Consider the following 24,945-nt stretch of genomic DNA (forward strand, 5'->3'; position numbering starts at 1 on the left):
CTTTAATGGACCTCATTAAAGTACACCCATTCATTAAAGTTCAGGTGTTCCACCAATCAGAAAATACCATTGTAGTAACATGAAAGCGCAAGTATCGATTATTCTCGGATATGCAATCGAAAGACAACTAGCTGTTACTAGCTGTTCTGTTACTATAATAATTAGCATTAATTGTAAATAATATTCAAATAAATTCAATTTGTCATCTCGTTTTTCAATGTCAAATTCAATTTCGAGGTTATTTTACTCTCTAGATTATATCAAGGTCAATGTCGACACTTGTTTCTCGGAAAAAATCAATACTTTCGCGTCTGTGCACATCTCACAATTTACGAGGTATTGCACAAGGTCAGTTCCGCTCCTCAGTCAGATAAGAATAACATGAATACTTATGAATAATTTCAAGTTAGAAATATGGTCGAGCATAAAAATTCGTATGAAACTTGACTATAATGGTAATTAAGACGCTCGTACGAAAATTATGAAACTCGCTTGCGCTCGTTTCATAAACAAATATATTCGCGTCTTAATTACTACCATTATAAGCTCGTTGCATAATGTACTATTATTATTTTAGAATATAAGCTAATTTATTATACATAACACACAAAAATTAAAAATTATACTTACAGCTAATTTATCAACGAGGGATAAGAAAAACCTGTTAACTTGCATTTACTAGAAACAAAGCCGTTGTAAGTTTTTACTAAGTTATGCAACAAGGTAGATGATGTTTGGATCCTGTGTATCTTATATTCAATTATTATCGAGGAATTCTATCTGAATTCGTCACTGTCACGTAAGATGTCAGTCTTCCTCGACTGTCTAGCAGTTACTATGCTACCTTTTGAACCTGAGGCTCTCGAGTTCAATACCGACTCAGGGCGAAGAAATTTAAAAAGCAGCGAATTCTTAATGTAGACCAACCAAGCGAGGTGGCATTTGGAAGGTCCGTGGTTCGATTCCCGGACCGACCAACATGAATGTGGTTTTTCCGTGGTTTTCCACAGTTACTTAGGCAAATGGCGGATTGAAATTTTCATTGCCACGGTCCATTTTCCTTCCCCTTCCGTGTAGAAAAAGAATTTAGATTTCATATCATTCATCTCATTCCAGTCCACACCTGTAGAGTAACGATTAGCGTGTCTGGCCCGGGTTCGAATCTCGGTCGGGGCAAGTTACCTGGTTCAGGATTTTTTCGGGGTTTTCCTTCAACCCAATACGAGCAAATGCTGGGTAACTTTCGGTGCTGGACCCCGGACTCATTTAATCGACATTATCACCTTCATATCATTCAGGCTCTAAATGATCTTAGAAGTTAATACAGCGTCGTAAAATAACCCAATAAATAAATAATTCATCTCATTCAATAGCCATATTCAGGTCAAGTCGCAAGTCTTCGTCCGCTTACGGGGAGGGGGCGTCCTCTCCACAACCGTTCCTGAGTTCCCAGCCTTCCGCAATATCTCTGCCAGGATTCATTCCTTAAGGACACTTCGACACCTTGGAAGGGCCGTTGGAATGGATCCCGTGCTGCTTGGTCACCTTGGAGGTATGAACTTAGGACTGGGGGGGGGTCACATGCGGCCGGTGGGCTGGTACACTTCATCCTCATTCATCCCATAAATTCGGGGTGCACAATAGGCCTCAGTTAGGCCGACGTGCAAAGGGTTGTCCCTGACACGCCCCTAGCCACAGTTACCTAACCCAACTTAACCTAACCTAACCTAACCCAACCTAACCTAGATCAGAGACCCTATATTACCCATGTTAAATTAATAACAATGACGTACCTGCATCTCTGAAAAGTTTTTACAGATAACTCTATAAAAAATTATTTGCTGCGGATTCTTTATTATTTTTTAAAGTGCTCAGATCAGTCGGCCACCTGTCACTTAGCTATCCCTTCATTCAACCTATTCTAACTTTGTCACACTTATCGATCTCCTATTAATCAGCCATCCTCTTCGACTATTACGGACCCTGCCGGGAGATTTTTGCAGGTCGTGTAAAAAAATACAAGATGGCAGATTGCGAACCATAGTAAACTGAAAATTTGTATTTGATATTTGATATTTCTTTCCTAGTATATTTTGGTGACAAAATCAATGAAGATAATGAAGAAAAGCGTTCTCCTTAAAGTTACATAAGTAGGCCTAGATCTCAGATTTTGAGAGAAATGCGTATTTAGTTTCTTGAAGGGGACATGAGAAGTAATTGCATATCTTTGCTATTCATGAAAAAACTGGTGTACTGAAAGCATTTTAGTGCATAAATGTCCTAAAATAGTGATTAGTGCTCATTTTAGGCTTTTCATTGCATAAAACCTCATACAAATTTTATGTTAATTTCGCCTGCACAAAGGACAGTTTTTTTTAACATATAAAAAGCACAGCCTAATTGTGAAAAATCAGGGGGGAAATCTTGGTAATTCACTTGTGTCGACCTGGTTGGCAAGTTGGTATAGTGCTGGCCTTCTATGTCCAAGGTTGCGGGTTCGATCCCGGGCTAGCTCGATGGGATTTAAGTGTGCTTAAATGCGACAGGCTCATGTCAGTAGATTTACTGGTATGTAAAAGTACTCCTGAGGGACAAAATTCCGGCACATCCGGCGACGCTGATATAACCTCTGCAGTTGCGAGCGTCGTTAAATAAAACATAACATTTAACATTTAATTTACTTGCTGCTATTTATGAATAAAATGTGTACTGATGGTCAAATAATATAATTTGCCTAATATAAGACAATAGAGTTTCTAGCCATAATAATTGTTTAGTGTTTCTGTCACGGTATACCATAACACATAAACTATATTTATACATCTTGATTACACAACTTTTAACACTGTATGTATGTATGCATGTATTATATGACTTTCTTGTGTTAAATTCTGTCGTACCTGGTTTACATGTTTCGACCTATTGTGGGTCATCCTCAGAACTGCTCGTTGTTGGTCTTGGCGCCTCTTATTTGGTTTCCTGTGAGGATGTGTTCGTATGGAGTAATGTGGAGTCGAAGAGTGTGTGTGTTCTGAAATTGAGTTGTGTGTTGAGAATTTCAGAACACACACGCTCTTTGACTCCACATTACACCACACCAACACACCCTCACAGGAAACAAAACAAGAGGCGCCAAGACCAACAACGAGCAGTTCTGAGGATGACCCACAATAGGTCGAAACATGTAAACCAGGTACGACAGAATTTAACACAAGAAAGTCATATAATATATATTCCGAAACTATATTTAGCTAAGTGCCTATTTTGTAATTTTAGAGCCTGTTTTAGACGCCTAAAAGTTGGTTTTTAAGGCCTAAAAATCCGAGGTCTAGTTTAAGGTATTTTGTGCTGTAACGGTTGTGTAAAATGGTCGTAAGTCGTTTAGTGATTTATAATGGTGTGTTGTATTCGCCATTTAACAACAATTTTATTAGCTACATGTCAAAGTGTGAAATGGAAATATAAAAATTGGAGATTTATCCTTCGAAGGGGTGGAAAAATTCAAATGTCTTGGGACAACAGTAACAAATATAAATGCCACTCGGGAGGAAATTAAACGCAGAATAAATATGGGAAATGCGTGTTATTATTCGGTTGAGAAGCTCTTATCATCTAGTCTGCTGTCAAAAAATCTGAAAGTTAGAATTTATAAAACAGTTATATTACCGGTTGTTCTGTATGGTTGTGAAACTTGGACTCTCACTTTGAGAGAGGAACATAGGTTAAGGGTGTTTGAGAATAAGGTGCTTAGGAAAATATTTGGGGCTAAGAGGGATGAAGTTACAGGAGAATGGAGAAAGTTACACAACGCAGAACTGCACGCATTGTATTCATCACCTGACACAATTAGGAACATTAAATCCAGACGATTGCGATGGGCAGGGCATGTAGCACGTATGGGCGAATCCAGAAATTATATAGAGTGTTAGTTGGGAGGCCGGAGGGAAAAAGACCTTTAGAGAGGCCGAGACGTAGATTTATTTTTTTTTATTTTAGTTGGTTATTTAACGACGCTGTATCAACTACTAAGCTAGGTTATTTAGCGTCGATGAGATTGGTGATAGCGAGATGATATTTGGCGAGATGAGGCCGAGGATTCGCCAGAGATTACCTTGTATTCATATTACGGTTGGGGAAAACCTGGTAATCAGCCCGAGCGGGGATCGAACCCGCGCCCGAACGCAACTTCAGACCGGCAGGCAAGCGCCTTAACCGACTGAGCCACGCCGGTGGCTGCGAGACGTAGATGGGAGGATAATATTAAAATGGATTTGAGGGAGGTGGGATATGATGATAGAGACTGGATTAATCTTGCTCAGGATAGGGACCGATGGCGGGCTTATGTGAGGGTGGCAATGAACCTTCGGGTTCCTTAAAAGCCATTTGTAAGTACGTAAGTACATGTCAAAGTGTAAGCATTATTAAAGTTTGTCTCATTTACATTACACTAGCCTTTTTTATTTCATGAATTCATTTGAGGTTAACCTTTACTCAAATGGCTTCTGCTGAGAATTTCAACAGTTGGCGCTGCAGAATCTTGCAGTGTAGGCAGGCGTTCGTCCGGGTTGGACATTCCTGTGTAGAATCACGTGTGCGGTGGAGAAGCCAGCTCTTTTATTGCGTATTACGGAGGGAGGGCGTGTGGAGTAGCAGTGGAAAAATTTAACTGACAAATTAACTTTTGAAATTTGCATTCGTGCTCTGTAGCTGTCCTTTCCATCCGAAAATCAAGTGCGAGTAATCTACTCAGACGTAACAAAAAAATAAAACTTTCTAGTTTCATAAACTGCTCTCCTTTTAATATTCTAACACCCGCCATAACAAAGTGGGAAGCATAATGGAAGTCATTGGTGCAACAATCTGCAGTTACAGACTTATTCTGATACACAATGAGAATAAACTATCAATGATTAGTATAAAATAATTGATCAAACCTTCAATAACTGTCTTGGTTTATTAACCTAATGAATTATATAAATAAAAAACGTTACGTCATAGTTACAAATGTGACTAGCGCTTTCGCCGTGTGTGTCATCATCATGTATAAAAGAGTAACATATATCAGCATTATGAAATGAAAACATGAACAGTGCGCAAATATAATATGACCTTGCAAAACCGATAAACAATGGAAAAGTTAATATTCTTGCTTAAGAATTTTACATTGCTAAATTTCTCAATAGTAAAATTCCTCTACTTAACGGGTTAGGTACAGCTTACAGCAGTAAATTTGTTGGAAATATTCCATTTTTTTTCCTCCATTACTGTATCTTGTACAACAATGAAAGTTAGTATATCTAAGACACTGTCCTTCTGTTATATATATATATATATATATATATATATATATATATATGAAAAATATTTTTACGATTTAAAAAAAAATATATCGTCGGTTTCTTGATAAAAGTGACCAAGTCCAAAATGCAAAATTGTTGGGAAAAGGCTTTTAAAGGTTTAATGATCCATCCAACGATAACTGTACTTCTTTAGATGTTAGTAATAAGTTATTTTGAAGGTAAATGTGCTATATTATTAGTTTTTAATATAAAATTATGCCTTAAATTTTCATAATGCTTGGAAGCCTTGGAATGTGACTTGGTCACTTTTACCAAGAAACCGACGATATGCTTTTTTTTTTTTTTCAAAATTCAAAATGGTGGTAGTTCACTGTGCAGTGATGAAGCGTTTCCCTCATAACTCATAAACTTGTTAACTCTTTCATGTTCTCTCTCTTTTATTTTATTGCTGAAACTCATGTTTACAATATCATGCTCCTTCAACTACATTCCTTAATAAATAATATATTTTTTTTATTTTGTATTATAAGAAAATACTGATATTTGACACTCTGTACTGTTTATTATGACCATAAGACGACATTGACTGCATACTGCATGTGATTTTGGCTATGTTTGGAAATTTGCTACTAGAAGGAGTGGGAGTGAAATACATTAGAAAACTCAGGTACAATAAAAATTGAAGCAAAAATAAAATGATATGTACAGGGACATCATTTTATTTTTACTTCAATTTTTATTGTATCTGAATTTTTTAATGTACTTACTCCCAACCCCTCTACTTGTAAACTTCCAACCGTACTCCACACAGAACCAAGGCCGCGTATGTAGTCAAAGTAAACAGTAGGCCTACTGAACTAGTGAGTATAGTACGTTCGAGAAATATGTTCGCGTTTTCCAGTGACGAAAGAGCTTTCAATATTGAATCACATTTTCGCACAAGTACTGTCGTCCGTTTGCCTACATCACATCCCGGTTTCCCCCACCCCCTTCTGCTCGCACCTCTGTAAAGGTAGTGGCTGGGCTGTCTTAGCTCTTTTCTGAAAGCTTTAATTGCTGTTAGAAATTGGACATCTACGTAATATTATACAACTGTTTCAAATAACTTAAATAAAAGGGCTTCGTTAAGTAATTAACTGGCACGCGATTTCCACCCTTTCTAAGACCCTGCGACATAACCAATTAGACGGACAGTAGATAGCATGTCTGAGTAATTTTATCTTTTCGGATCGGGCAGAAGTGGAGATTGAATTTACAGTACGTAAGGTACTCTTTTACAGAGTAGGTACACAAATATTTCAACACGAGTTACTAGTAGGCCCTACGAAGGACGAAAGTGGTAATCGGAATTAGGTACAATAGTCTATAGTGCGATAATATGCACAAAATTTAACTTCATTCTCTATATTGAACGTATAATATACACTGCATAATAAATACGTCCGAACAGATAACTCAGTTCGTGAGTAAAAACACTTATTGTTAATGCATTACTCTAGTTTGATTAAAGAAAAACCTAATGAAAATTATCAAACTAAAAACCGTGATATTTCCTGGTTACGTAAATGGATGAACTACTTTTCTTCCCTCCTGTCCTTAGTAAAGTGATTTGTTTGTACAGGGTGCGTCAGAAAGAACGGATGGATTTCACATGGCAAGAAAATTGTAAAGATTCATCAAATCAAAAATTTATTGTTATCAACATATTCACCAATACATGCAGTTTATTTATGTAAAACAACATTATCCATATGATGTCCTTGGCTTTCAATACAGGCATCGAGGCGTTTTCTGATGTTCGCCATCACTTTCATAGTCATAGCTGGTGCAATTGCCACGATTTCTTCACGAATCGCTATCTTCAGTTCGTCCAGTGTATGTGATCTATGTTTACAAACTTACGCCTTCAAATGGTCCCAAAGAAAGAAGTCGCAGGGCGCGAGATCTTACCGTAGCCTCGGACAATCTCAGTGCAATAGAATTTCGTCCAGGTGATTTCTTCTTTAATGTTGAACCTGTGATACGAAATGAAGCCACCCACCGCAAAATTGTATTCCGAGTTGGAATCCTAGCGTGACATCCGATGTCGAAATGAGTCCTGAGTGGCGATCACAGACTCTTCATTTGTTAAAAATGTCTCTACGATGAAAGCACGTTGTACACCAGACCAACACCATGTTCTCAACTGAAACTGCATTCTCTGGCTGACCCAACAGTCGTGGTCCCCCTCACTATATCTCTCTCCTCGTTGCGTATCGATAGTTTGAAATCCATCCGTTCTTTCTGACGCATCCTTTATATTACGCTAGTATCATCGAACTACAGTCGTGGAAGGGAGTAGTAAACGGTGTTTCTGGTTCTCAACCGTTAATCCAAAGGTATAGCCAGGTTAATATTGGAAATGTTAGTAAAAATAAAATGATGTTCCTGTATAAGAAGTAACATGTCCTGCTGCCATAATTCCGACCATCCAATTCATTCACTTACTTTACAAACTATAAAACTTACTCATTCACTCACTTCGTAATCTATCGAATTCACGCATTGACTCACTCATCCATCCACCCACTATCTCGCTCACTCATTCTTGCATTCAGTCCTACAAGGACATCGTAGAATGCGCCACTTTTACACAATTCGTAGGCTAATGAGATGCCCGCTGTACACGCCGCTGGTTCATTTTCAAGGAATATGTTGCTGGCTGGTGAAAAATTATCTTGCGCGAGGTTTGTGACGGGAAATTCAAACCATAAATTAATTAAAGTCGTGTATGCTACCGCTTCACCGCTGAGAACACAAGACGCGGGAACACAGCTAAAAGTCTAAACAACACTTGCCGTTCTGCGTTAATTTTTAATTAGCAGCGAGTCGCGGCGTTCCTTAATTATTGTACAACTTACGCACTATAATAGCGGGGCTCCAGATGGGGAGCCAAAGTTTCGGAAAACAAGTCCTTAAATAAAATAACAACGTGTGGCTCGCAAATGAAAGCCAACAGGGAGTGCTCATGTGTAAGAATAAAATCATGGCAGTAACCTGCAAGAATTAAACATTAAGAGAGTTCGTCTCTTAAGGATATTACGCAGTTATGGGGAAAACTCATTTGGCTGCGACAGTAAATTCAGAATGAGCTCAAAATACTGAGGATATCCATTTAGTCTTTTTTCTCTCTCTCAGAAACGCCTGTAAAGTTATGTTTTATTTAACGACGCTCGCAACTGCAGAGGTTATATCAGCGTCGCCGGATGTGCCGGAATTTTGTCCCGCAGGAGTTCTTTTACATGCCAGTAAATCTACTGACATGAGCCTGTCGCATTTAAGCACACTTAAATGCCATCGACCTGGCCCGGGATCGAACCCGCAACCTTGGGCATAGGAGGCCAGCGCTATGCCAACTCGCCAACCAGGTCGACGAAACGCCTGTATGCACGTCTTGTTGAGTTGATGGCAATTTCGAAGGCGTTTCGGTTAAGGCGTAACATTACAGAGCCGGATGGATGTGGGTTTGATTGCCCATAAAGTTTTATTTTTTTTTACTTTGTTATTTAACGATGCTGTATAGTGACCAGAATATTGTACGAAATGGGAATAAAAAAATTGGAAATTTATCCTTCGAAGAGGTAGAAAAACTCAAATACCTTGGAGCGACAGTAACAAATGTGACACTCAGGAGGAAAGTATTTGCAGAATAAATGTGGTAAATATGTGTTATTAATCGGCTGAGAAGCTTTTGTCATCTAGTCTGCTGTCAAAAAATCTGAAATTTAGAAATTATAAAACAGTTATATTACCACTTGTTCTGTATGGTTGTGAAACTTGGACTCTCACTTTGAGAGAGGAATATACAGGGTGTTTGAGAATAAGGTGCTTAGAAAAATATTTGGGGCTAAGAGGGATGAAGTTACAGGAGAATGGAGAAAGTTACACAATACAGAACTGCACGCATTGTATTCTTTACCTGACATAATTAGGAACATTAAATCCAGACGTTTGAGATGGGTAGGGCATGTAGCACGTATGGGCGAATCCAGAAATGCATATAGAGTGTTAGTTGGGATGCCGGAGGGAAAAATACTTTTGGGGAGGCCGAAACGTAGGTGGGAGGATAATATTAAAATGGATTTGAGGGAGGTGGGATATGATCATAGTCTACCATATACAGTCACGAAGCTTGAGTTTTGAGGGTGCCAGAAACAATAGACTGTGACTGTACTATTTTGCATTGCCTGTAATGAGGCGATATTAGCGATCCTAGTGGTGAGCAACTATGTAATGTTTGCATATTTACTACGTATTGAGCTTCGCGACTGTATATATTAGACTGTGATATGATGCTAGGATCAGGATTAGGCCTAATCTTGTTCAGGATAGAGACCGATGGCGGATTACATGAGAGCGGCAATGAATCTCCGGGTTCCTTAAAAGCCGTAAGTAAGTATCAACCAGTGGCGTAGCATGAAATTTTGAGCAGGGGAAGCTAACTCAAGTTGTCTTTCATGCAATATGAGATAACGTATTACAAAAATACAGTCTTAAAATAAATAGTAGTCAATTTCAAGTCAGCAGTCGAAGATTGGTTGGAACATCGTAACACCAATAAGGCATGACCTCAAATGATACATAGTAAAATATGATTTCACGGTTTACACATATCTCTTAACAAATGGACACGTATATGTGTAACATCAGCTCACTCCCTGTCATACTTAGAGAAATCACAATATTAGAATCATTACGTAAGTATGCGTCTGTTTTTGGTTGTGTCCTTCATTGACAGCAAGGGAGTCGGTCATTTCTTTTTTAAATCACACTTTTGTTCGTAAGTCAGTCTTGATAATACAATTGTCCTAAAAAATTCAAGTAAATTAGTGTCAGGAACTGTTATTTCGCTCATTATTTATTATATCAGCCACAATGCAAACTAACACTTCAACTGAACACAACTGACAAACTCGGAAACTACTTATTTTAAATGTTAAAGCTAGCTTCTTGCAGCCTTGCAGGGTAGGGTAGTTTAGTTAGAAAGGGATGGAAAATCTGCGGGGTGCATTACACAGAAGAAACCAGTCTGCTTGGAAGCTGGCGTGTGCAGGCTTCTTGTTTACTGCTGCATCACAAATCATCCTGAGCTGCCGCATCACAATATTTAACGCGTAAATATAAATTCTATTAAAATTAATAAATAATTTTGTCCATAAACCACACGTTTATTATGAAATTATTATTAACTGGGGAAGCTAAACTTTTTAGCTTACATTGACGCTACGCCACTGGTATCAACTACTAGTTTATATAGCGTCGATGGGATTGGTGATAACGAGATGGTATTAGGCGAGATACGCCAGAGGATTCGCCATAAATTATCTCACATTCGTCTTACTGTTGAAGAAAACCTCGAAAAAAAAACCCAAGTTTTAAATATTTGGGTTATCATTTGAGCTACGAACAGGAACAATATAATTCTACAAAACTGAATTACTTTAACTGTACAAAAAATACAATTGATAACATTTTCAAAACTTCTCTTGTCCAAAAACACACAAGAATTAAAGCCTATAAAACACTGGAGAGACCTGTTCTCATGTATGGAAGTGAAGTTTGGACCATACGTAAATGTGATCAACACCGAATCACTGCCAATGAAATGAAGTTTTTAAGAAGAACTGCTGGCTATACTAGATTAGACAAAGTAATAATGATCAACAGGATAATATCCTGTAGAGTAGAATGAGTTAGATTTAATGTAGACAGACGGAATCTATACTAATAATAAATCTGTAGCCGAAATTTTTCTGGTAATTTTCGATTTTCCAAAAATAATTGGTCCTAACATATATAATTAACCACCCTGAAACTAAAAATCGCATTTTTGAAATGTTTGTTTGTATGTCTGTCTGTATGTTTGTTACCTTTTCACGCTATAATGGCTGAACCGATTTATATGAAAATTGGAATATAAATTAAGTTCGTTGTAACTTAGATTTTAGGCTATATGGCATTCAAAATACTTTATTTAAAAGAAGGGTTATAAGGGGGCCTGAATTAAATAAATCGAAATATCTCGCTTATTATTGCGTTTTGTGAAAAATGTTACATGACAAACGTTTCTTCAAAAATTATTTCCGATAAGTTTTATTCTTTACAAAATTTTGATAGGACTGATATTTAATGAGATAAATGAGTTTTAAAATTAAAATAACGCCATCTAAGACGGTGCAATGAAATAACAAATGACTTCGTCTAAGTTATAAGGGGCCTTGGACAACAACAATCGAAAAAGGGGCCTTGGACAGGAACAATCGAAAGCTATTAAACTTAGCCTACAGACAATGTTTCTGTGTTTGTATGAAGTAATATCGGAAGCTAAATTAACCGATTTGTATAATTAATTATTATTTCACCATTGGAAAGTGTAGTTTCTCTAGATGGACATACCGCTATAATGTTATTACAGTAACTTCTCAGTAAATCGAGGACAGGTAAGATTAAAATAGCTTCCTATGCACAGAAAATTTGATAGGCTTTTTTGTACATTCGTTTTCTGTATTTCTTAAAATAATATTTATGTACACACTCATTTTAATCTCAGAGAATTAACGAACAACGAGAGTGTATTGATCTAGTATGCAGTAATAGTATGTTAGCTTAGCAATCCATTATTTTATAATTCATATTTTAACTATGCTCAATCGAATCGTGTTAAAATACATAAAATAGACTATATATATGCAATAAATGCAATGCTAAAAAAAATTGGGTAATGAGCCAAGCAGATTACGTTGCGCTGTTGTAAAATTGTTGCTTCTGAGATTCAAGAGCCCCCACAACAAATTAAAAACTTTCTTATCGGAGTACATCTGTTATCAACGCACTTTTTATATAATGTAATGTAATATAATGTAATGTAATATAATATAATATAATATAATATAATATAATATAATATAATATAATATAATATAATATAATATAATATAATATAATATAATATAATATAATATAATATAATATAATATATTATAATATAATATAATATAATATAATATAATATAATATAATATAATATATACTAATAATAAATATGTAGCCGAAAATTTTCTGGTAATTTTCGCTTTTCCAAAAATAATTTGTGTTAACATGTATAATTATTCATCCTGAGACCAAAAATCGCTTTTTTGACATTTTTGTTTGTATGTCTGTCTGTCTGTCTGGATGTTTGTTACCTTTTTCACGCGATAATGGCTGAACGAATTTCGATGAAAATTGAAATATAAATTAAGTTCGTTGAATTTATATTTTAGGCTATATGGCATTCAAAATACTTCATTTAACGGGGCCTGAATTAAATCGTAATATCTCGCTTATTATTGCTTTTTTGTGAAAAATGTTACATAACAAAAGTTTCTTTAAAAATGATTTCCGATAAGTTTTATTCTATGCAAAATTTGGTAGGTCTGATAGACTTTTAAAATAATAATACAATACGTTTTCACCGCCGCCTCAGATTGTAGCGTTGTTGTTCCTACAGTAATTCCCATGTGCAAAATATAAAATTTTTGAGTAGGAAGAAAAAACACATTTATTCATTCCATGGCAATGGTACATAGGAGATCGTGAATTCTTACATTTTCGAAAGAAAGAAATATAATTACACATCACTGTTTATGCTGTATCACTATTTAAGTTATTTGAAGGTTTCAGAACCATAGTGGGCCAAGCGCCATTTACTGAAGACGTAGAAAACAAGGGTTAAAATTAAGTTATTACCACAATTCAATGAAACCATATAGCAAGTAATATAAAGTTTACACATTAAAACTAAATTATATGTCAATCTTCATTAAACTATGGTTGCATGTAATAACAAATAAGAAACATGTTAAAGGAATTGTCATTGCACCAAATAAGTGGTCTCTGGACCAAAATGATCGCAATTTAATTATTTAAATACAATTTCAATTAAGTAACATATTAAACGATTTATCCTTCTATCAAACACGAATGTTCCCTGGATCAAACGTCCTATTTTAATTATGTAATTACTTTATATTTATTTCTAACAGGTGCAGCGGAGCGCACGGGTACGGCTAGTTATATATAAGTTTGGTTAGCAAGATTAGAATGCTGAAAGGAACGTAAGTGTGTAACGAAAAGATGGCGGACATTTAAGATCAATAAGAAGAAATTGACTGTTTGGAGTTAAGTTAATAGCGAGAGTACAGGATTATTAGTTTAACAGGCTTTCGGGATTGTATGCTAATTGAAGGGTTCAGAACCATAGTGGGCCAAGCGCCATTTACTAAAACCGTAGAAAACAATGGTAAAAATGAAGTTATCACCATAATTCAATGGAAGCATATAGCAAGTAATATAAAGTATACACATTAAAACTAAATGATATGTCAATCTTCATTAAACTAGGCCTATGGTATTCACTTAACTTTAACCCTTGCTTTCTCCGTTTTTAATAAATGGCGCTTGGCCCACTATGGCTCTGAACCCTTCAATTGTAGGTATATGTAATAGAAAATTATGGTGAAACTCGTATACATAAGTTGTGGTACACCATAACTAATATAAATGCTGACGACAAATAAATATCTATCTATCTACTTCAACATGGAAGTGACTAATAATAAAAATAACACTACTGGGTGTTCATTTCAAAGTGTGTCATGACGTCACTGTTGTGAGTCAGCGATTTGAAGCGAGTTTCAGCTTTTTATGTCAGAGAAGTTGCTTATTAATCAAGGCGTTCAATCTGAACTTGAGAACGTGTACGCTATGACTTGAACGTCGTAGCAACAGATGGCGGTCTGTACGGTCTGTGTGCTACCATAACCTCTTTCGAACTGTGTTTTGCTCGGGCAAATCGTACGCAGGGTATTTATCATCGGTTGCGTACGGCAACATTCCAGAACAGAAATCAAATGCTCCGTGTCCATGTTGACAGTCAAAATTAATGTCAACAAATGCGTAAGTAATCGTCTTAACCCTCTCCATATATCCCGACAGTAAGAAAAGAACTCACCCAAGTACGTGTGTCCAAACAGTTCACATTCCTGCCACTACTGGAGTTACCGTACGTATCGGTAAATACTCTTCAGAATGAACGCCGTACTTGCTAGGCAACTTTTCTGGCACATAGGTAATACGCCTCTGCGGAAGTGTAGGAAGATTGAATTATCTAGGCTCATCGGCTAGCCACATGACGTCATACAGCGAGCCATGACACACTTTGAACTGAACACGCAGTAGATTAGACAAGAAGAAAAATTTGGATATTTTGAAAGAATTAAATATTGACTCAATTTTAGAGAATATTAAAAATTGTAGACAGAAATGGAAATCTCATATACTCAGGATACCTAGAACACTAAATTACCGCCCATTAGGAACAAGATCTTTAGGCCGTCCGCCGAAACGATGGAGTGAGACCGTAATAGGCACCAGGCTTAATACGTGATAAGAAGAAGAAGAAGGATTAAGAAACAATGGTATTCTATATCCCCTTCCTTTTCTCTACTGTAAACTGCAGTATAGAAGTCTTAGGCCCAATTGTATAAAACTCCCTGACTAAAGATCAACTTTGATCGAAGATCGGAAAGTGAACCCAGTTCAGACACTTCTTCTATTGTATAAAACTTTTCTTCAATCAAATTACCTTGGTTCACATGCAATCTAAATTCACGTGAAAAGGATTTGGCAACATCGCATAAACAGGTGAAGTATGTGATGCGCTGGCCATGTTGTACAGGTTTGTTCAGTGTTGCCAATTTAGCGACTTTAACTTTTTTTCAACGACAATTTCTTTTAACTTTTATATTGCTTAAATAAGGATTTAGCGACCTTTCTAGCACCCCATAGTCACAAAATTTAATCTTTCTTTATTGACAATGAGAAATGTAGCGACTTTCCAACTACTTTCTGGCGACTTTCCGTACACTAGGTTGGAGACACTGGTTTGTGTTGTGCATTGTAAATAATGGCGGACAATAAGAAGAAGGTTGACCGTTCTCCGAGTTGTTATCATGTTATGGTGTTTGATACTGCTAAACATAATAAAGCTTTATAAAACGACAATTTTCGCTTAGTAATACAGCTAATTGAAAATTTATGAATGTACCTATCATTCCATGAAAAATAATGGTTGTTATAAGCATAATACAATTATAGGTTATGTTATTTGATACTGCTGAACACGATAAAGCCTTATAAAATATAAGAATGTTTGTGTATTATGGCAAGAAATTGAAAACATACACCATATATTAATAACAATGGTTATTCTTTTTGCACAGTCTGCCACTCGTATATTTCAAACAGAAAAGAAATAACTGAACTTGGATCATCTAACTTAATCGGAGAAATTTCTTCAGTCAAAGTTGACTTTAGTTTAAGACAAATTAATCTCAGATTAGACTTTATACAACACAAAATTCCAAGTTCAGTTGGAACGATGATCAATTTTACCTCTCCGTTCCATTACTCTTTCATCTCTGAACTAAGATTAAATGGTTTATACAAACGGCCCTTATAGTTCAAGAAAATCTTACTGATTGCCTGAGAAAATTTATTTCAGTAAATTTCAGTAATCTGGGAATGTAAGCAGAAAAGCGTATTGACTTTCAACCAGGCATCGGATGGTGCAGTGTCCCTTCCGCGATTTTTTTTTTTTTTTTTTTTCCCCCACCAAGTACAATTTTTCGAAAGCGGACGACTGTCGTCTAGGTGTACTTTCTAGATTATAAGGAGCAAAAAGAAAGTGACTGGCGGCATACATGTGTCATTCATGCATTATTGTGCACAATTTGCTAGCAGATAGTGCTTAACTTGTGCGCTCTACTCACTATCCACCATTCCACATTGTTATCTAAGACTATATGGCAGTGTCCAGGGAGTACTTTATGTAGGCAACCGAGCTGGAGAAAATGAGAAAATGGCGATGGGTAACGAATAAAAAAATGGCTGGCAAGGAAAAAAAAAAGAAGAGCGGAGTCTGGAAATGAGGAGTAATGGTGGATAAGGGCAGGAACATCCCCTGCAACGCGGTGCTGCAGCTGGGCTGCTGTTAACATTAATAATGCAATGAGACAGGAAAATTGTCTGACTCTTCTCGTCTCCACCGAGTCTGCATACGGGCCTCGGTCCGGGGATGAGTGGCATATGGGACATTGAGCTATCCTCTAGTACGAAAATGCCACACCAGTTCAACGCACTTTAGGGACTTTACTGATAACCAGTCTCTCACAAGGGAAGGGTTTCGGTTCGAACAGGAATTTCGTATCCAAAATTTGAATACAGGTCCATCTTTACATTTCTGTAAAGCTCCCAAAAGCATTCGTTTGTGTAATGTGTGGTTTGTCTGTTAGAGCGCTGTACAAGTTGAGGGGTGGGGAGAGCACTGCACAAGTTAAGGGGATGGGACACCTTACCCGTAAGCCTAGCCTAGCCTAGAAGCTAGTGCGAGTGGTAAAATGTCTAAAACCCATTTAAGAACATTTTTCTCTAACGTTCTGTCTGATAATATTGCAGCTAATCAAAAATGTACACTGTTGTGTGAGTCATTGAATGCAAACAAGGACACGACTTTAATAAATGGATCATTCCAAGGCTAGGACATGGAATGTATGATCATTCCACCTAAAAAAAAAAAAAAAACTAAATATATCCAGCCTCTGAATATCTATTTCCTTAGACAATACAAAATATATGCTCGGAGGATAACAGATTGCATAAGGACTCTTGCTGAGAATCCAGAACTTAACTTGTTACGTGAATCCTGAACAAGTCTCGGATTTCAAAAATGTAATTCAGGTAGCATTTGATATTTGAGCACTGGAGTGGATTCAGAAGATTGTTCAGGTGTTGCTTCTGCGTGTTGTGCTTATTGCTCTGCTCCATGCTGTTTCAGACATTTTATAGAGAATCCTCATGTACATTTTTAAAGAAGTGTATTGAACAATACCAACCAAACGGAGAGTTACACAAATGAATGTTTTTAGGGAATTCATCACCATTGTGAGGTAAGTCTCTGTACAAATTTTTAACCAGAAATTCCTGTTCGAGCCGAAACCCTTCCCTTGTCAGTGGTTTTGCAGTTACCACACTGACTGCTGAATCTGAGGTTCCCGGGTTCAAACCCGATCGAGGACGATTGAATTAAAGGAATCCTTAGCGTGGCTTCTTCCGGGAAGAAATGGAGATGAGAGATTAGTGTCTTAGTCTTGCAATAGGCCTACGCGAAAGAACTTTATGTCTTTATGAGGTTAAAGGCAAAATCTGACGCTTATTTTTAGCCCATGTTACATTTCAACGCTGTATACCGGGTGATTCAGTAAAAGCGTTAAAAATTAAAGAGAAAAAATAGGGAATACCCTACTGAACGTTTTGAGATAGGAAACTTGGGATCAGTGTCAAGTATGGTGGCCGACTATTCAGAGGTAATAAAAACCTTTTGCTTGTTTTTCTTTAAGAAACAAGTAGAACGTGAGAAACTGTGGTAAAAATATATGGAATATAAAAGTAGCCAACTTTCCCAATCTACTAAGTTACCTTTGCTTTGCAACCAACATTAAAACTGAAACTGCAAATATTTTTTGAGATGTACAATAGACAAAGAAACAAAGAAACAAAAGGTATGAATTCTTTAAGATTGTTTGAACCAAAATGCAACACTGTTACAATATTTAATCATAGTAGTAATTTAGGCCCAAAAATATATAACACATTCATATTTAAATATCCTAATCTTGTCAATTCTAATAGTTCTAGTATTAAATTAAAAAAGTTATGTATGGATTTTCCTGACGTTTGAGATGGGCAGGGCATGTAGCACGTATGGGCGAATCCAGAAATGCATATAGAGTGTTAGTTGGGAGGCTGGAGGGAAAAAGACCTCTAGGGAGGCCGAGACGTAGATGGGAAGATAATGTAAAAATGGATTTGAGGGAGGTGGGATATGACGATAGAGAATGGATTAATCTTGCTCAGGATAGGGACCGATGGCGGGCTTATGTGAGGGCGGCAATGAACCTCCGGGTTCCTTAAAAGCCAGTAAGCAAGTAAGTAAGTAAGTAAGTATACTCATATTTGAAAATTGAATTAATTAATTAATTAGAATTAATTTATTTAAATTAATTTTATATTAGTATGAACTATTTAAGTTAATGTTAATAGAAGAAAATTCATTTTAGTTTTTTTTAATAATTCAAGTCGAATGGAGTTTGGATAATTTTTAACTGTAATTAAAAAAATAAATAAATGTTGGTACTCACATTAATACTGTAATTCTACAGGTTTACTTTTTACACTTGTGCGTTTCATCTCTAAGTGCCGTTTCAATTTCACGAGTTTCATAAACTCGTTTGAAAGCACTTCGTAACAAAAACGCACCGAGGTTTTGGTTCACTCTCATTGCCACACCAAGTAAATCCAAGTTCCAAATAACTCTTGTCATATTTACGGAAGTATTTTTTCTTTGAACAGCTACCACTAGGACTAGATATTTCTTTAATGGCACTAGAATCACTGATATTCATATCTTCACACACAGCTTCTGAAGTATTAGCACTGCCTAAATGAAGCGTCTCATCACGTTCCTTTCTTTTCAAAGATGTATAACGGACACTATTTGACATAGACATAGACAACTACTAGCGTGTACCACATAAGGATTTCAAACAAGTAAAGGGCAAGCGATGAATCAACAATTCACAATTCACAGAATATGTTGTAAGTTACTTGTGATTGGCAGCAAAAAATATAATTGGATGGATAGATAGATAGATAGATAGATAGATAGATAGATAGATAGATAGATAGATAGATAGATAGATAGATAGATAGATAGATAGATAGATAGATAGATAGATAGATAGATAGATAGATAGATAGATAGATAGATAGATAGATAGATAGATAGATAGATAGATAGATAGATAGATAGATAGATAGATAGATAGATAGATAGATAGATAGATAGATAGATAGATAGATAGATAGATAGATAGATAGATAGATAGATAGATAGATAGATAGATAGATAGATAGATAGATAGATAGATAGATAGATAGATAGATAGATAGATAGATAGATAGATAGATAGATAGATAGATAGATAGATAGATAGATAGATAGATAGATAGATAGATAGATAGATAGATAGATAGATAGATAGATAGATAGATAGATAGATAGATAGATAGATAGATAGATAGATAGATAGATAGATAGATAGATAGATAGATAGATAGATAGATAGATAGATAGATAGATAGATAGATAGATAGATAGATAGATAGATAGATAGATAGATAGATAGATAGATAGATAGATAGATAGATAGATAGATAGATAGATAGATAGATAGATAGATAGATAGATAGATAGATAGATAGATAGATAGATAGATAGATAGATAGATAGATAGATAGATAGATAGATAGATAGATAGATAGATAGGCAGGCAGATAGATTTATTGATATAAGTTCACAAAAATACGAAACGTAATAATATAACGAAAAGATCAATATACAAAAGTAGTTATACATAATAAATAAACAATTTCCTAAACTAATAAATATATCGCAAATCTCAATAGTTTATTGGTTCAAACTTGCACTTACGTCTGGTTTTAGTGCATGTTTAAACCAATCGTAATAACCATTAAGACTTTATACCTTATTTATCTGCTCTTTTTCACAATTTACTACCATAAACATTTTTATACTTTTTTAATTTTAACTCTGCAATAAACAAGTGTAAAAAATATAATTAGAAATGTATTATAATTTGAATTTCTGGATTTGATTCGCCCGGATTTTAAAATAGGTGGAGTTTGAAATTTCTTATATCGTCATTTGGAAAAACAGAAATAAAAAGAATTAATGTAGAAACATGTCCGATTTTCAACAAGGAAAGATGCAATTTGGCAAGTTCTATTATTGGTGTAAATACTGGGAGAAAAAATTAAAGGCGATTGCCATGATTGTGTCATTTTCAAACTCTGAGATTTTCAGCTATGGTGTGATACGCAATTCGTTTGAATTTTATTTTTTCATCTGTCTTTTTTTGAAGGACCACAAGATCAGACCTCTAGGACCACAGTTGGTCCGCGGACCATAATTTGAGAAACGCTGAATTAAAGGAATCCTTAGCATGGCTTCTTCTGGGAAGAAATGAAGATGAGAGATTAGTGTCTTAGACTTACATTAGGCCCACGCGAAAGAACTTTATGCCTTTATGAGGTTAAAGGCAAAATCTGACGCTTATTTTTCACCCATGTTAAATTTCAACGCTGTATACCGGGTGATTCAGTAAAAGCGTTAAAAATTAAAGAGAAAAATAGGGGATACCCTACTGAACGTTTTGAGACAGTGAAGCTAGATTAAAGAAATGTGAACATGAACATCTATCGCTATTGCTTATCTTTTCCCAATACTTTTCGATTGCAGCGATGTTTCACTACTTAATTAACTTATTATTCCCAGAACATGAATTTTACCAGCAATCGAAAAGTATTGGGAATAAATTTGAATAAGGAACAAAAAAAGTTTCCTTCCCTGGCAGGATTCGAACCACGAAATTCTTAGTTACCCAGTCTATCGTGCTCTGGAATGAACAAGGCTCTGAAATCAGCTACAAGGGTCGGTCCGGATTTTTTTGCCACTACTATACATATCACTCATAACCTCAATCAGAGACAAAATATAGATATGTGGTGTGCCAAAATATCTGTTATATCAGGAATGCTAAAGACGTGTACTTCCTTAAAAATATTGAAAACGATTTTTCCTCATTGTAGAATTAGTTTTTCTTCATACATTTATAAAGAGAAATTAAGGAATATCTTTCAATATCAAAGGTGCTAATTGCAAATCCAACGAGTGTAGTAGCATTTGCAGCATACCAAGTCTTACGCTGAAAATTTTCTGAAGTTTCTTTCATTTCCTTATCACCGAGACAACGAGAAAATGAAGCATTGTTTTACTACCCCATGAGAACAATATACTATCACAGAATTCCTAAGGAGAATCTCTCAGGCTACGAAATATCCAGATATTCTGATACCTGGGTCTTGAAATATAGTGTAATTATGATTGCAGCATTAATGTCCATTTTGATGTGGAATTGTTTACATGACAAACCAATCATTGTGTACGTAAATGTGAAGGCACAGCAAAATTATGACAAACAGTAATTAATTTCCGACTGTTACTGAAATATGAAGCGTGAAAGCAGCACATGTACCAACAAAACTGCCTTCCCTCTACTGTTTCATATAGCCAATAATTTATTCTGTCACTGATAACGAAACAACTCTGCGATGTTATTCGTGGTTATACAGGGTGGTTCAGGAGAAATAGTAAATATTTTAAAGGGTGGTAGTATGGACTATTCTGATTAAAAGAATTCTTATAAACATGGTTCCAATTTTCAATAGGTGTGGAACTTTCCGCATAACAAGCACTAAAATTGTTGAATTCTTTGTAAGTCATACATATGTATGTATAATTTTTGCTGGTTGAGTGGAAGAGAAGGCCTTGCGGCCTTAACTCTGCCAGCTAAAATAAATCATCATCATTATTATTATTACTTACTTACTTACTTACTTACTTACTTACTTACTTACTTACTTACTTACTTACTTACTTACTTACTTACTTACTTACTTACTTACTTACTTACTGGCTTTTAAGGAACCCGGAGGTTCATTGTCGCCCTCACATAAGCCCGCCATTGGCCCCTATCCTGAGCAAGATTAATTCTGTCTTTACCATCATATCCCACCTCCCTCAAATCTATTTTAATATTATCTTCCCATCTACGTCTCGGTCTCCCCAAAGGTCTTTTTACCTCCGGCCTCCCAACTAACACTCTATACTGTTTTCGCTGTAAGAATAATCCTAATGTAAACATAAGCACGTTGCTGTCATACCCGTGATTGGCTCCCAGTCGAAACACTCACATGGCGCAGGAAAATATAGTTCGTATTTGGAAACCATAATCTTGCATTATTTGAAAATAAAAAATTGAATTCTAGTTGTTAAATACGATGAAACATTTAATTTCACTCATATGTAAAACGCTATGTAAAAGAAAAGTTACTTTTATATTTTGTTATGTACTATGAACGCGGATGAATACCAACAGTAATACCGAGGTAGTCTGTTCTTGTAACAAGCTGGCGTTACTTGAGCTCGTAGTTGTTCATGTAAGAACGTGGTACTCAAGTATGGCTTCTGCATCCTCAACTGTACTTTGTGAAGACATAAGAGTTAAAAATAATTTAATTACAGTAATTATAAAGTAAATGTTTCCTAAACAAATGAATGCATAGTAGTGAGGTTAGGCCTACTTGACGAGTAACGGGAAATGTTTAACACGAAACAGAATGTACAACAGTAGGCGGGAACACGTACTGAGAATCTATGGCGCCAAACAGTAACCAATGAAGCCTCACTTCAGTCACGTGGTATTGTTTACATTAGGATTTTTCTTACAGCGAAAAGATTATATATGCATTTCTGGATTCGCCCATACGTGATGCATGCCCTGCCCATCTCAAACGTCTGGATTTAATGTTCCTAATTATGTCAGGTGAAGAATACAATGCGTGCAGTTCTGCGTTGTGTAACTTCCTCCATTCTCCTGTAACTTCATCCCTCTTAGCCTCAAATATTTTCCTAAGAACCTTATTCTCAAACACCCTTAATCTCTGTTCCTCTCTCAAAGTGAGAGTCCAAGTTTCACTTAGACTTCAACAAACAAAATTTGATAACACAATCTCAAGGGAAAAAATGGAACTCTCTGCATCATAATCCACAGTTAATTCCCGATTTACCACGAAAATCGTCTGTAGCTGCATTTAGATTGGCAACAGGCCGTGATTGTTTGGCCAAACACCTGCATAGAATTGGAATATATCAGTCCCCTAACTGCCCATTGTGCAACTCAAACCAAGAAATGGATTCGGAACACCTCAAAATCTGTGCTTCAGTGGCTGACCATGATATCTTTGAAAAATATTGGAGTGCAAGAGGTCAAATGACTTTATTGTCAAACGCATGGCATTAGAAAACAACAACAGCAACAACAACATTCAGACAACTGTATATATCCATACACCCATTGAAAATTGGTTACATTTTTATATGAACCATTTCTACTAAGAATGTTCCACACTACCACCCCTAAAACATTTACTACTCTACCTGAATCACTCTGTAGGTATCTAAAACGACTTTGGAAGTTAGTTAACTGAATCTCAGAAAGATTGAATTTTTAATGGTAGCAATCTTCAGAATAACATGTTGTACGTAACTAAAATAAAAGATTTCAATGCTTTTCAAGAAATGGTTTATTATTTTAGCATGATGCTCTAAGTGTACTTAGGAATTCATTTTATCTCTCATAATGGTTCACAACAGTAATTCATTTAACATCTCTCTTGAAATAGACCACAGGTTTAGGAGCTATTAAAAACGATAATAGGTCATCTAAGGAAGTAACAGTAGAAAAGGAATTACAATGAAAATCTTAATAATTAGCAGAAAACCCGCTTCACAGCTGCCAAATTAACAGCAATATCATAGAGCACATCGACAATCAAATCGCCAGTCCGCGCAGGATGGTCGAAGTAATTGAATACCCTCCGGAATAAGGGTGTAGGGGAATAATGTGTAACATACCCTATTCCGGGGTATTCAATTGTTGTTACACGTTCGGACAAAATATTTAATTTTTATGGAAAACATTGCAAAAGGTATTAATTCAATAATTTTACTATTAAATCTGGAGAAAAGCATTTCTACCACCAAGTGGCTATTATTTTAGAGCAGGCCTGCACAAGGTTTGCGCTCTCCGAGCCGGTTCACAGCTCATGAGCGGAATGCAGATATTAGCTGCGCTCTGTATAAGGGTGGACTGGAAGAAGGGGTGATCTCGTACAAAATGTACACAAAAGGAAGTACTATTACGTGTGCTTATGACATGAATTCCCGTTCAGTGTTTGCAAAACTATCTTGGACTATTATTAATTAATAAAGAAATATTTATTTTACAGAAGTAATAGAAATTCTATAGCTACTTAAATGTACAATATCATTTTGTTATATTTTTATTTATCAGTACATCAAAATGAGGTTTTATGCTGTTGACAGCTGAAAGGAACAGTAGCCTACTGATCATAATGAAACATCAGTTACAGATGTTCGATGTCTGCCTTTATTAAAGTTGATTATAGAAAACAGTTGCTCACAAACATAAATGTTGAGCCAAACATAGCAATCATTTTCACAGCCAGCCTGTGTAGTCGTGGATATTATTGCTAATGTTTAGTCTTGTAAAACTCAACCAGGCTAGTAGTATTATTCAAACTATCTTTAGCCCTTAGGTCACATTGAAGATGAATAAGTTCGAGCTGTAAATCGTTAAATGTTAAATTTTATGTTCCGTCTTTTAGATTCCTCCATACTGTACTGTAGCATTAGGTAAGCAACTGAAACAGTTACTGAGAATAGGCCTACACACTGCACTCCACTAGATAACTGAGTGGTCGTTTCCCTCTCCTCTACCTATAGCAAGTCTATGTCATTCTGACGTATCTTCCTCTCCGTTTCGGCGAGCGGTAAACACGGCTC

The sequence above is a fragment of the Periplaneta americana genome, chromosome 4 (genome assembly GCF_040183065.1).
Source record: "Periplaneta americana isolate PAMFEO1 chromosome 4, P.americana_PAMFEO1_priV1, whole genome shotgun sequence".
Taxonomy (NCBI): Eukaryota; Metazoa; Arthropoda; class Insecta; order Blattodea; family Blattidae; genus Periplaneta; species Periplaneta americana.